The 13,731-nt window shown below is 36.7% G+C and overlaps 1 protein-coding gene across 1 annotated transcript in view; it reads left to right on the top strand.

The window, feature by feature from the left end:
* Window positions 1-9,806, top strand: part of LOC150097375 (serine/threonine-protein kinase Sgk1-like) — a 163,959-nt gene extending 154,153 nt beyond the window's left edge. Inside the window, exon 11 of the mRNA XM_090407384.1 lies at window positions 9,728-9,806. The gene's annotated coding sequence lies outside the window, so the exon portion shown is untranslated. The remainder of the gene's footprint in view (window positions 1-9,727) is intronic.
* The last annotated feature ends 3,925 nt before the right edge of the window (window positions 9,807-13,731 follow it).

Below are 13,731 nucleotides of genomic sequence, written 5' to 3'. Positions count from 1 at the left end.
AATGCAGCAAAATGTAAAGTCTTGAGGTTTGGGATCCATCGATGGGAGGATGCATACTCGATTGGAGGAGGTAGGGGAGACGAGATCTAGGGGGTGATGATTGATAGAAAACTGAAATTTAGGGAGCACATTGCAAAGGTGGTGAGGGTAACTCAGAGGATTGCTACAATACTGAGAAGGACGCTGACCTGCAGAGATAAAAGAGTTATCATTCCGTTGTATAAGGCCCTGATCAGACCACACTTAGACTATTGTTCTCAGATTTGGTCCCCAGGATTTGAAGGGGATAAACTGACTGCAGAAAGGGTACAGAGGTGGATAACAAAGATGGTTTCAGGACTGTACAATATGAGTTATGAGGATCGACTGAGGGAATGTGGACTGCAGAATTTGGTGGATAGAAGAAGGAGAGGTGATATGATCGAGACTTAAACTGTTGAGAGGCAGTTACAGGGTAGACATTTGAGAGTTCTTTCACTTGGTGGAACGGCGGAAAGGAGCGATGACAAGGGGCCATCCCTGGAAGTTACGAAAGGAGGCTGTGCGCAAGAGGGTGAGGAGTGGTTTCTTTGCGTGAAGGGTGGTTGAACCTTGGAATGCATTGCCTGAGAGAGTGGTTGGAGTGGGGATGGTTAATGGGTTTTCAAGGAGTGGTATGATAGACTTTGTATTTCCTAAAAACGACCTCCCACGATGAGTCTTTTGACTCCATGGAGGCCTGGATAATAATAATATAAGATTTCTGGATTATTTAATTCATATTCCACCTGTGATGCTAATGTATTATAGATTTACGAACCTTTGTAGATTCTTTACAATCTTTTTTCTTGATTGGAAGTATTTGTGACTTTGATATAAAATGATTTTGCATATTTGTGTTTGTGAAATTACTACAAAAAAAAATGGTGAGCTAGAAAATGGTTAGGTAGGTTGTTATTTCAGACTAAAAATACTTTTGTGGTATAATACAAGAAGTACAATAATGATGAAATAATAATTAAGAAGTTTGAGAAAATGTTGCAAGTGTTATAAAATAAGTGAAATGAAAGAAAAAGGTTTTTAATGGATGTTCTTTAAATATAATTATGATTGTGTTATAGTTACTAAAAAGTGTATTATCATGTCATACATTGATGTGTATATGATATGATCTCAATTTTATTTATAGTGGGGAAAAAATATTTATCCAAATTGTCTTACAACATATTTTGGAATTAATCCAAAAATAAAAAGTAAAAATAGTTAAGTAAGCCCTGCCAGCCATAGTATAGCTGAGAAAAAGAGTTCTTTGATCAGTTAAATTTGAACTTTTTTTTTTTTTTTTGTAATATATCTAAAAAGATACATCTTGAAAGAATATATCTATGACATATAATTTCAGTTTTTACATCCACATTTAAAAGTGCTGTAATTAAAGGCTATTTTGATTTAGGCCTGATCTGCAGTGTAGTGTAATAATGGAAAACACTATTACCAAAACAGCAAAATAATAAAAATTATACATTTCTTGAAACTTTTTTTTTGAACTACATTTTCAAACACTTCTGTTACAAACATTTTTGTTAGCTCCTTCATTGTGATTGAACAGAAAAGTTTACCAACAATGGATATACAGTATATCTTACCTCTCTGTGTAATATGTATGCAGTTTTGTTTCTCATAGCAGATATAACTCTGAAGTTAACTGTATGGCACAAGGAGATATCTTTAAAATCTCTCGTTTTTGGATTCTTGAAAAGAAACATATACAGAAAGAGAGAGATTTTTGAATAATTGATAGTATATCCATTTTGGCATATTTTAATATCCTTGACATCAAATTTCTCTTATTTCAGTTTTGAGCAGTTTCCAAATGATTGATTTTTGAATCGCCTAAAGGAGAGGGAAAAACAAAAACATATATTTCAGTTTCGAGCAGTTTCCAAATGATTGATTTTTGAATCGCCTAAGGGAGAGAAAAACACACACACACACACGTGTGTGTGTGTGTAGAAAGTTTTTTACCTTGGGTATAATATATGTTAAAGATACCAAGCTATTATTAAGAATAGTGATCAGAGCTTATTCCGACTTTACCACGACTTGCCTCAACTTGTACTACTTTACAGGTCACTTAGACTTGCATTACGTGCAGACGCAAACTTGACTTATTTGTCTGTTTGCTTACTTGGGAAATGGAGTAAAAACCAAGTTTAAAATAGCTTCTATATATATATATATATATATGTGTGTGTGTGTGAATGAATGCCACTATTAAATGACTGAACATAGATCAAAATGGCTATCCACATCCCAGTGGGATTTATTGAATTTTTTTTTTTTTTTTTTGTAATCTAGAAAGAATATATCCAGTAAGAATATTTTGCTGGGAAGCACGTGGCCATTCAAAATTTTATGAAGCTATTTTCACAAAGTTTTGCATGAAGGTATCTTTTGGTATGCAGTTGATGAGAAAATTCCAAAAACAAACATTTTGAGTTTAAATTTTCCAAAAACATAAACATGTTTTTGAGTTACTTAAAATGTCAAATCTAGATAACAGAGATCTCCTCTCAGCCCCTAAAGAAGGATATGCTAGTTGTGTTGACTTTATCTGACCAAACTATATTCTATGTTGGTTCATATACACATTTTGCACATATATTTATTTATTATAATTATGCTGGTGTGCATTTCAACCACACAGAATTGAAGATAGGCAGTTATTGAAAAGAATTACAGAAATACCATCCAAACATAATTTGTCTTCATTCATGTTGCACTTTAATGGAATAATTTATAGCATAATGAAAAATAATTAAATAACAGGTTTAATTGATTTCAATATTTCATCTTAGTCAAAGGAATACAATGTTAAAATTGTAATAACACACAAGAAACAATAAGTGGAAGAAATGAGATAGAATAAATAGACTAAAAGCCTATGAGGGCTGTTCTCTTTGGGTGCTGTGGACTAGCCTTAGATGTTGGCCAGGAGGCCTAAGAATTAGTTTCCCAAATTTTGGGAAGTTTAATACAACCATACTTATTAAAATTAGGCTGGTTTTTTTAAGTTTTTTATATTCTAAAAAGAGTTTCAAGTTTGTATTTGCTGCAATGGAGCATGGTGGCTTTCTTCCATCTGTGTAAAGTATCCAAAGCATGATTGCAAGACCTGATTGACCAAGTTGTGGCAGCAGATGTATTTTTTGTCTCCCAGTCTAGAAGAACAGAAAAATACATCTGCTGTCACAACTATGGTTGGTATCCATGCCTTGGATAACCTTTTACACAGGATCAAATGGAAGAAAAAAATTACTACACCAAAGTCATAAGTGAGATTGTTTTTGGAATCAGCTCCAGCTTTAAAACATTCCCTAAACTCAACGAGTATGGCTGTATCAATTTACCAAAAAACTGAGAGACAGTCATTTTAAAATCAAATTAATACTTTTTTTCTCTCTTTATCCAACAACTGATGGTGCCAATTAGGACTTTAGTTTCTTGTGTTGTCCTTTACAATTTTTTTAAACTGGGCCCACTGTTAACTAAACTGTTGCTGTTTGTGTACTGTAACAAATTAATTTTGTGCTGGATATAATACAAGTGAAATATCAGCAAATAAGTTAAATACTCGTTAGATGCCTCAAGATTTTTCATGATCAGTGACTTGAACACTGACCTCTTCAACATCCTGAAATAAGCTGAACACAACGTAAATTTCAATGCCAAAAAAACTCAAGTCTTATTACCCACAAAAAAAATCCTTCCTCATCCCCTCTCATTTTTGATAGTTCCAGTTTTCTTACAAAATCAACTTTCTCTTTTTGGGTTGAATGTCACATCCAGTTTAACCTGACACAAACATACTCCTTAGCCTCTAAAAAGATTGGTGTTCTTTTCTGTTTTAAACATTGTTTCTCTTAATCTCAACTTTACTGTAAGTTTCAGATCTGTCCAAATTTAGAGTACTGTTCCCACATTTGGGGTGGAGCACCCAAGACCTTTCTAAGAATTCTTGATGATATTCAGAAGAGGACATCCACTTAACAGATGACTCTTCCCTCACAGACTCTTTTCATTCACTTTATCATTGGTGCTGTGTTTCAGCACTGTGCCTTTTCTATAGATGCTTTCATGGGCATTGCTCCTGTGACTTAGCTGCTACCATTCCTCCACTTTCTTCTAATCACAGAAGAACTAGAGCAGCCACTGGCCAAAACTCATACAATATCTAGCTTCGAATACACCAAACTAACTTCTCACCAGCTTACTTCATTCCATCCACTTCCATTTTTTTGGGACAATCTTCCCTGTTTTTCCCACTGAGTATAACTGCCCACTCTTTAAGAAACATATCAACAGGTTACATTTTTCTCCTTAATCACTTGCCCACACATGGCACTGTAGTGGTGTAGGTCTATGACCATTCATATGTGGGATCAACATAAAAAATAAAAAAATAATAATATTAATTATTTCTTGTTATTCTTGTGTTGTGAACTGATACTGTTAAATAAATTAACACACTTATACAATTTCCACTGGTTACTCCTTGTTCTCTCCCTTCCTATCATGCACTGAAAAAAAGTCTTCAGTGTCAATCCTATAAAACCCCTTTAATAACTTATATCATGTCTCCTCTTTTTTGCTTAGCATCTAGTTTTTGAAGCCCACAGACCAATCTATTCTCACAGGGAGCATGCCATAAACCTGCCACAATCTTTCTCACTCTCCTCTGAATCCTCCCCACTGAATCTAGGTATCCAGAAGTCCAGTGTGGCCTTATTAAAGCCTTATATAGTAGAACAATAACCTCTCTATCCCTGCTTGTTAGTTCTTTAACAACCACGTAATCTGATGTGCTGTTTTTGGTTACGTTTGCAGTATGCCTTCTAGACTTCGATTCCTTGTCCACAATCGTCCCTATCCACATCAGTTTCCTGCAGTTTAGTTCCATCAATATAGTATACAGATTGTGATCTCTTCACAAAGTACATGATCTTACACTTGGCCACATTAAACTAGCAGCCAATTACTTTTGACTACTAATCTATTTAAGCCTTCCTTGCTCTTCCAAGGCTAGCATCATCAGCAAACAACTGAATATTTCCTGTCAGATCATTTCCTATATCACTGATGTACAAATTATACAGAGGACAAAGTACTGAGTCCTATGGTACACCACTGGTCATTTGCCTTCTCCTGGACTCAATGAATGCATAACCCACTCTTTCGTATTTATCCATCAGCCACCCTCTAATCCAGTTCAGATTCATATCCATCCCCATTTGCTCCAATTTATGCAATGGAGTTCTATGTGGAATCTTGTCAAAAGCTTCTGCAAAGTCTAGCAATATCACTGAGTAGCTCCATTGTCACTTTATTATATTATAAAAATATAAACTAATTACTAAAGGCAAGACCTACCCTTCACAAAACCACCATGATTTAACAGATGACAACTGTGGTATGCAAGAAGACACAAACAAGTTGCTAGTGCATACAAAAAGAGTGAGAAAGTAAAAGTTGTGAGTCTGTTGCCATGGTATGATAGAGTTCAGCAGATTTTAAATTGTGCTGTTTGCACTCCTTTTTTGTTTGTGAGTACACCTCCCACATGTACTCGATATTTCTAGGTGTTAGATAGCTTTCATTGCCTGGTTTACCCCACATTGGGACAAGCTAGGACATTGTCTCATATGCCAACATACAGTAATTAAAATGCACAGTATTAATTCTTTCACAAAAAAGAAGGGAGTTAGCAGAAAAATTGCCAGTTTGGCATTGCTAAGCAATGCTAAATAATTCCTATTCTAAAATAGAGAGCTAATCCAGCATCAGAAGAGGTGGGACATTATCCCAATAGTCTTTAGAATATATTAGCTCAGCAGTTTTCAAATTGTGCTGTTTGAAATAGCACAATTTGAAAACTCCCTTTTTTGTTTGTGAGTACACCTCCCACATGTACTCAATATTCCTAGGTGGTAGATAGCTTTCATTGCCTGGTTTACTCCCACATTGCTTATTGGAAGCCTGGAGTGGCCTGCAGTTGCCAAACATGGCCTAAAGTGCCATGTTTGGTCATTTAGGGCAAGGGTTCTGGTTTCGGTCCTCCTTCTCTTTCCTTACATGCAGTGAGAGTGATATCCTCGTTGACATTCCACTTACAGTGTAGGGGTCCAGACCTTCCTCCATAAAAGGGTACAGCAATAAAATGGTTCTGCAGGGTGGCCACTGGATCAGCTAACATCAAATCCTGCTACCATTTACTTTGCCAGTTCATGATTGAAGGGAGATCAAGTAAAGTGATTGCAGGGAAAAATGTTAAGGCCACGTATGAACAGGAAACTGGACTCCATCTGTGTGGATGATATGTTTGTGAGTCTGTCATCTTTCACTGCATGCTCCTTTTCCTTTCCTTCTCTTCATGTTTAATAGTGGGAAGGAATTCAAATACAATTCAAAGAAACATAACACTGTACTATGGATCATAAAAATTCTCCCACAAAAGTTAGTTTTAAAAAAATTCATAAAAAACAAAAATCCAAACCAAAAAAAGACATTATAGCCGCCCTAATGCAATTGGAAGAACAGCAGAACATTGCGCACTTAGATTGGAAAAGACTGGGGTTTGATTCTCATCGTAACGAGGGGAATCCTTATATGGGCTTTTTCAGTTGAAGGTAAGTTAGCCGATCTCATACGATGGTAGCAGGGTTTTTAATCCCACATACAGACAAATCGGTCTTCAGAACACATGCAATTTACAGACAAAAAATACTGTTGTTGGTGATGATGGACGATAGATGGCGTTGATGGTAGTAGTGTCGTAATTGGAGAATTAAGTAGTAGTAGTGGAGAGGATGAGATGCATTTAGTGAAATAGAGTATCATGCCCTCCCACAATGAGTCCTTGGACTCCCTGGAGGTGTCATGTAATAATAATAATTAATTCAATTCTTATCCCAAAAAAGCATCCATATCTGCTTTACTAACATTCGTGGCCTAAACAGCAACATAAACAATGTGTACTACTACTACCACTCTACAGTCATCTACACCAGCTAACAACCTCAACTGCTCAAACTACACATTACATACCTCCCATAATGATACAAGGGCAGCACTTGTGCATTCATCAATACCAATATTTGACATCAGAGACTGCAAAACTCAAGGGCCCCCCCCCCTTGTTTGATCTATTTTGTCTCAAAATTTCTCTACGAAAACAACCTACCACTTTCACTTGCTGTCCCTATTGCTCTCCAAATGTTGTTAACCACTGACCTTTTCAGCTCTCTCTCTCTCTAAACTACATCTCGATTTTCTACATTTGAAATACCCTAATAGTGAAGTCATCCTTCTTGGGGATTTCAACATCAACTTTTCAAATTTGCTTCCCTTTTCCGGTTTCACTAATCAAGCAGCTGCAATGCTGAAGTATTTGAAATTACAAACAGCCTAACACAGATCATTGGCAATCTCTTTATCAGAATACCTGACAGTCCCCTCCAATCTGCCAACACATTTCATCTCTTCGTAACAAGCTCCCCTTCCAATACTGTAAATGTTGGTTCCCTTGGATAACAATCTGGTATAAGCCTCCATTGCCATGGAACAACTTCACCCACCAGTTCTTAGTCATGTGTCCTTTGGTACTACAAGGGTTGTCAAATAGAATGACCTTTATTCCTCCTTCCCATTACCAATTACTGTTTCAGTTCTCCTGATCCAAATACCTGCTCAGACCAAATAACAAAAATCATCTTCACAGGGATAAAGGCCTTCATCCCTCATTCCACTCAAAACCTCCAGCAACCATCCAAGAATTGGTTTTCAAAAAAAAAGTTCTAATGCAGTAAAAGAAAAAAAGCTCAAAGCTTTGTATATCACAAGTGGTTCAAGACCAAAACTTCAGCTGTTCATTCCATCTATAGTGCAGCTCGCAACAGCTGTAAAAGAATTATCAACAAATCCAAATCAGATTTTGAAACAGCAAAATGCTGCAAACTTGCCTCTGTTCAAATAGCAGTTGAGCTTTCTGGCCTCTTGCCAAGGCCACCACTGGCTGCAACTTTTGTCCACCCATATTTCCACCACTCTCACATCCAGGTGGTACCGTAGTCATCTCACCTAAAGACAAGGCCAACTTACTAACATCACTCTTCTCTTCCAATTCCTGCATTGATGACCTGGGCACAGTTCCCACCACTCTACCAAGAGCTGCTCACTCCATATCACCCATAGGTTTCTTCTACCAGAAAGAAACCTGAAGAATTCTTAATAACCTGAACACAAAAATAAGGCATCCAGTACTGATGGTTTCCCACCTATTGTGTCCCAGAACTAACACCTACCCTCTATCACCTCTTCAATCTCTCCTATTCAACTAGCATCTACCCTACAGCATGGAAAGAGGCCCACATCCAGTCCATTCCTAAAGTCAGCCAATGTACTACTGTCCAATTGCTCTCACTTCTGTTCTCTCTAAAACCATGGAAAAAGTCATCAACAGCCAAATTCTATCCCATCTGGAGACCTACCAACTAACCAGCAATATGAATTCTACCACTTCCAATCCACAGCTGATTTAACTTTCACCACCCATCTCTGGACTTAAGGCATGGAAAAATTCTGAGGAACTCATAAAGTCACTCTCTGCGTTTCATTGGGTTTGGCACAGAAGCCTACTTAGCAACTTGCCATTCTATTATCTACCTTCCACACTCTGCAGCCAACATTCTCACTGGTCACTGACTGTCTTGGTTGATGGTGTCCTTTCCTCAGATTTCTCCACCAGTGCAGGAGTACTCCAGGGTGTTATACTTTCACCCACTCTCTTCCTCTTGTGCTATAAATAGACAGCAAGAGCTAGTTTTCACATTTTTGTGCTGCGATTGCTATGGCTAATTAAGTGTAGTTAACATCTCATAGAAAAAGTGTGATTTAAGCTTTAAATAGAGAAGGCTATTCTTTTTGTGAACTAGCTAAAAGGATGTCCTGTAGTTAATCTATTGTGGTCAGCTGCTGTCAAAAGTGAAGGACACTGGTTCTGCTGAAAGGAAGAAGAAGAAGAAGGAGGAGTGGGAAGAAAGCCACTGTCTACACCATTTCAAGATCAAGTTCTAAAGTGGATCTACCTCAAAAATCATTGTGCGTTGTCTGGAGAACTGAATAAGGATTGGGAAGAACAAACAGGAGTTTGGCAAGTTCTGTAACTGTCAGTCAGGAGAAGACTCATTTGACAGGGACTAATAGCCAGGTGCCCTAAAAAGAAGTTCATGTTAACTAAAAAAAAAAAAGAAGATTGGCTCAGTCAAATTGGTGCAAAGAGCATGCCAAATGGGCCCCTGATCAGTGAAAAAGAGTAATTTTTTTGTTAAGAAAAAGCTTAACCTGCAGGGAGCTGATGGCAGACAGACAATCAGGGGAAAAATTCAACCCTGACTGTTTGGCATCAACAGTCAAATTCTCAGCCAGTCAGATGATCTGGAGACTGCATGTCATATCATGGCTGGTTGCTTGCATTTCACAAAAGATTCAGTGAATGCATAAGTGTACCAGAAAATTTTAGAAGAAGAATTGCTGTCTACTATCAGTGACTTTACTGTAACGACGAACTGCATCTTTCAGGATAACTCTGCCCTTGTTATAGGGCAAAAATGCATAAGTAATGATATTATAACCCTAAAATGTACAGAGGAATTAAGTTTAGTACTTAAAAATGCTTTAATATTTGTTGCAGTTAATAAGTGGCTCAATGAACACTCGATTCAGCGACTACCATGGCCAGGAAACAGCCCAGATATCAACCCCATTGAGAATTTGTGGTACCAAATGGAGACTGAAATATACAAGAAACCAAAACTTCAGAAGCTCCAAGAAGCCATTATAAGAGTATGGAACCATGAATTAACAGTTTCATCCATCAGGAAATTAATTTCGTTAATGCCTCGCCAATACCAAGCTGTAATAAAGGCAAGAGGAGGACCCACAAAATATTAAACAGTAAAAAGTGAATTTTTAACTTTGATTGTTAGTAAAACTGTGTAGTCAAACTAAATTTTGATATCAGTATTTGTTTTTCCAGTGAAAATATCCCTGTCCACTCCATTTTGAAATACAAAATACATATTCTATACAAATCCCAAATTTGTTGTCATTTCCTAATCTTGCACTACAAAAAGCCAAATATAAATCAAAAAGAAGAATGTTATTTTACCTTCTTCATCATTTGTGACAATTATTGTGTTATTATCCCTTTCATATAGGTTCAAATTTAATTACTAAAAAAGCATGGTTACAGCAAGTGATGCAGTTTCCATGAACATGAGTGTATATCTCCAGCTTTCCTGGCACAAACACATTTCAATCATAGCTTCTGTAGCCCCCAAAAAACTCTGTATATTTTTCCATGAAAGACACTACTTCACACATTTACAGTTGCCAACTCTATACAAATCCCAAATCCTCCCAACAATGGAATATTACTCACATATTTGGGGTGGTGCAACATATCCAGAAGAGGGCTATCCAGTTAATTAATGAACCCTGTCTCACAGATCCACTTCAATCCTCTCCCACAGGTATTCAGTTTCTGTCTTATGTCTATTCTACAGGTACTTTCATGGACAGTGTTCTGCTGAATTGGCCACTGTTAATCCTTGACTTTCCTCCAAAATCATAAGCAGTTCTTGTTAGAACTGCTGTTAACCAACACTCTTTTACAGTCCAGTTTGAAACTTGCTGAACAAACTTCTCTGCCTACTTTTTTATTCCATCTACTTCCATTCTTTGGAAAGGCCTCACCCACTCTGCCTTCCACTGTAATTTTCAGTTGTTCAAAGAAAATATGTAAACAGATTTCTTCTTTCTTCTTATTCTCTTGCTTACACATGGCACTGATATACTGTAGGTCCTGTGACCTCTTGTATGTGCGAGTCGGATATTGATTTCAATATCCAACAATATTTCAAATTCTCCAATGTACAATTATTTTGCACAATCCACATTGTATACTGTCTTCTATTTTTGGTTCAAAGTATAATTGTGTACTATCAAAACACTGAAGAGCATCTTTTTACTAGAATAAAATACATGCTAAGAAAACTATTGGTCTGTATTGGTTCATGAAAAGCATAGGGGGTGAGGGGAGATGCAAGTTTTTTTTTTTTTTTTTTTTAAAGCATCTCTTTAAAAAATTCGAAAACCACTAGATTACAACTTAATATAATCATTAAATTACTAATTAAATAAGTGTTAATCTAAATTAACTACTGCTTTATCTTGCTCAAATTTTTTATAAGAGTAAAAGATTACTTATCTTAATAGCATGTTTATAAGTATGACACAGCACTGTCACCTACAGCGTTATCTTGTGTAATGTTTACCCTTGCAGTTTCTTGTTTATATTCAGAAATTTTCATTACCTTATTCAGCTGCTTGTGCATTTTCTTCTTCCTCGTTTTTGTTGCCATTTTCTGTGGCCTCACCATTCTCTTCTTTTGTTTCATCCCCTTTTTGGAAGATGCGCTGTGCTTGTCGGGCTGCTTCTCGTTTTTCTTCTAGAATCTGGAATATAAGAAAATGGTTCTACTGCTTCTGGCAAGAAGAAACTTATGTTATGATATACCAACCAAAGTATATGTTTTTTATCATAATACAAAAAGAATGTTCACATTCAGCAGCAACAACCTTTTTTTTTTTTTTTCACTTCCAACAAAAATTGGAAAATCTGAAATGTGAATGGCTCAAGTATTGGATAAAAATTGTTTTGATGTTGCATTAAATAACTGCAGATGAGTCTCTTAGAAACAATCATGCTGTTCCATAAAATAGAAATGAGTAGTAGTTTGAGTTTCAATTTGGACAGTGTTAAAATTTTGTAACTGGTGGTGATGTGGATAAAAGGGTAGCTGATGGATTAGGCTCAAGGAATAATTTATGGAGGAGTAGAGCACTGGAGAAAGCCAACCACTAGCAGGGTGCCACAGGGCTCTGTACTCAGGCTACTCCTATTTAATTATTATGATTATTATTTTCTTGATCTCCATGGAGTCACAGGACACCACTCCTTAAACTCATCCACTGTTTTGCACTTTCACTGCTCTCTCAGGCAATACATTCCATGCTCCTACCACTCTCCATGCAGAAAACTTATTTTTTACTTACTACTTCCTTTTGCAACTTCTGGTGATGTTTCCCTTGTTCCTTCCTTCATTCTACCATATCAAAAATCTCCTTGGTGTTAATCTGATAATAACCCTTCGACACCTTTAAATGTCTCGATTATATATCCCCTTTATCTTCTATCTGCCAAATTCTGCAGCCTATATGTTCTCAGTTTATCCTCGTAATCGACATTGTAGAGTGATGATATCATTTTGGTTATCTGTCTCTGTACCCTCTCATTTATACAATGGGACCACCACCCTTTTATCTCTTGTGTCAGTGTCCTCCTCAGTATCGCAGCAATTCTCTGGGATATCTTCAAAACTTTTGCAATATGTCCTCTGAACTTCAAATTTCCAAGTACAATCATCCCAAGATCCCTTGTTTCTTCCACTTCTTCCAGTATAATTCCATCACCAAGGAAGTATGAAGCATCCTATCTGTGAATCACAAATTTCAAAACTTTACATTTAGTTGCTTTAAACAGACATCCCTATTCATATGCCCACTTATCCAGCTTATTCAAATCTTCTTGAAGAGCCCAATGCATGAGCGCTATTACTAATTACTCTCCCAAGCTTCACATCATAAACAACTATAAACAACTGAATATTTCTCTGTAGTCCCATGACAATACCAGTGACATAAAGATTGAACAGTAATGGTCCTGGTACTGAACCTTGTGGAACTCTACTTGTAACCTTCCTATTCTCCCCACATTGCTCTCCCATATACAACTATCTGATATCTATCAGAAAGCTAGTTACCAATCCAATCTACCAACCCAATATCCAAACCCACATGTTGCAGCTTCTTATTACATGGTAGCCTGTGAAATGCCTTTGCAAAATCCAAAAAATGATAGTGTATGCCTTACTGTTATCCACTGCTTGTGTTGCTCTCTTGTAAAAAGTAACTAGGTTACAAAAACAAGAGTGTCCTTTAAGAAATCCATGCTAACCTGCATAAATAATATTGTCCTCATCTGCCTAGTTTTGTATACAAGTTATTACCAATTTCTCTAAAATCTTAACAACTATAAAAGAAATATGCACAGGCCTATAATTAGATACCTCAATTCTACCACCACCTTTATGCATTGGTATTATCTTATTTTCCTTCCACTCTTCAGGAACTTCTCTTGTGTTAATATTTTCTTTAAACAGCCAAGTTCATGGCCCAGTCAGTTCCACAACACATTCCCTTAAAACGCATGGTGAAATTACATCTAGTCTCTCCCCCCCGTCTTACTGACATTTAGCATATTCAGTTTTGGAATATATCCTCTTCTTCACTTTTAACATTTCACCACTCCTTATTCCTCTAGGAATAAAGCCTGCTGTTCCAAGATGGAACATTCTAAAATGATTATAAATAGCTGAACTATGTTATATGCATTGGTTACCTAAGTCCCATCTCCATCCAGCAAGCTAATCCATCCACAATAATTTTTCCACCTACTTGCCACATAACAAAAAAACTCCTTGGGATTCTCCTTGGATTACAGTGTTTCTCCTCTTGTACTCTCTTTTTTCTCTCCTTATAGTACTAGTCAATATGAGTTTTCCTAGCCTGAGT

This window comes from Typopeltis vanoorti, chromosome 17, assembly GCF_054136105.1.
Source record: "Typopeltis vanoorti isolate ZY-2024b chromosome 17, IOZ_Tvanoo_1.0, whole genome shotgun sequence".
Classification (NCBI taxonomy): domain Eukaryota; kingdom Metazoa; phylum Arthropoda; class Arachnida; order Uropygi; family Thelyphonidae; genus Typopeltis; species Typopeltis vanoorti.
Note: the sequence above shows the minus strand (reverse complement) of the source record. Positions and strands in the feature narration are given on the sequence as shown.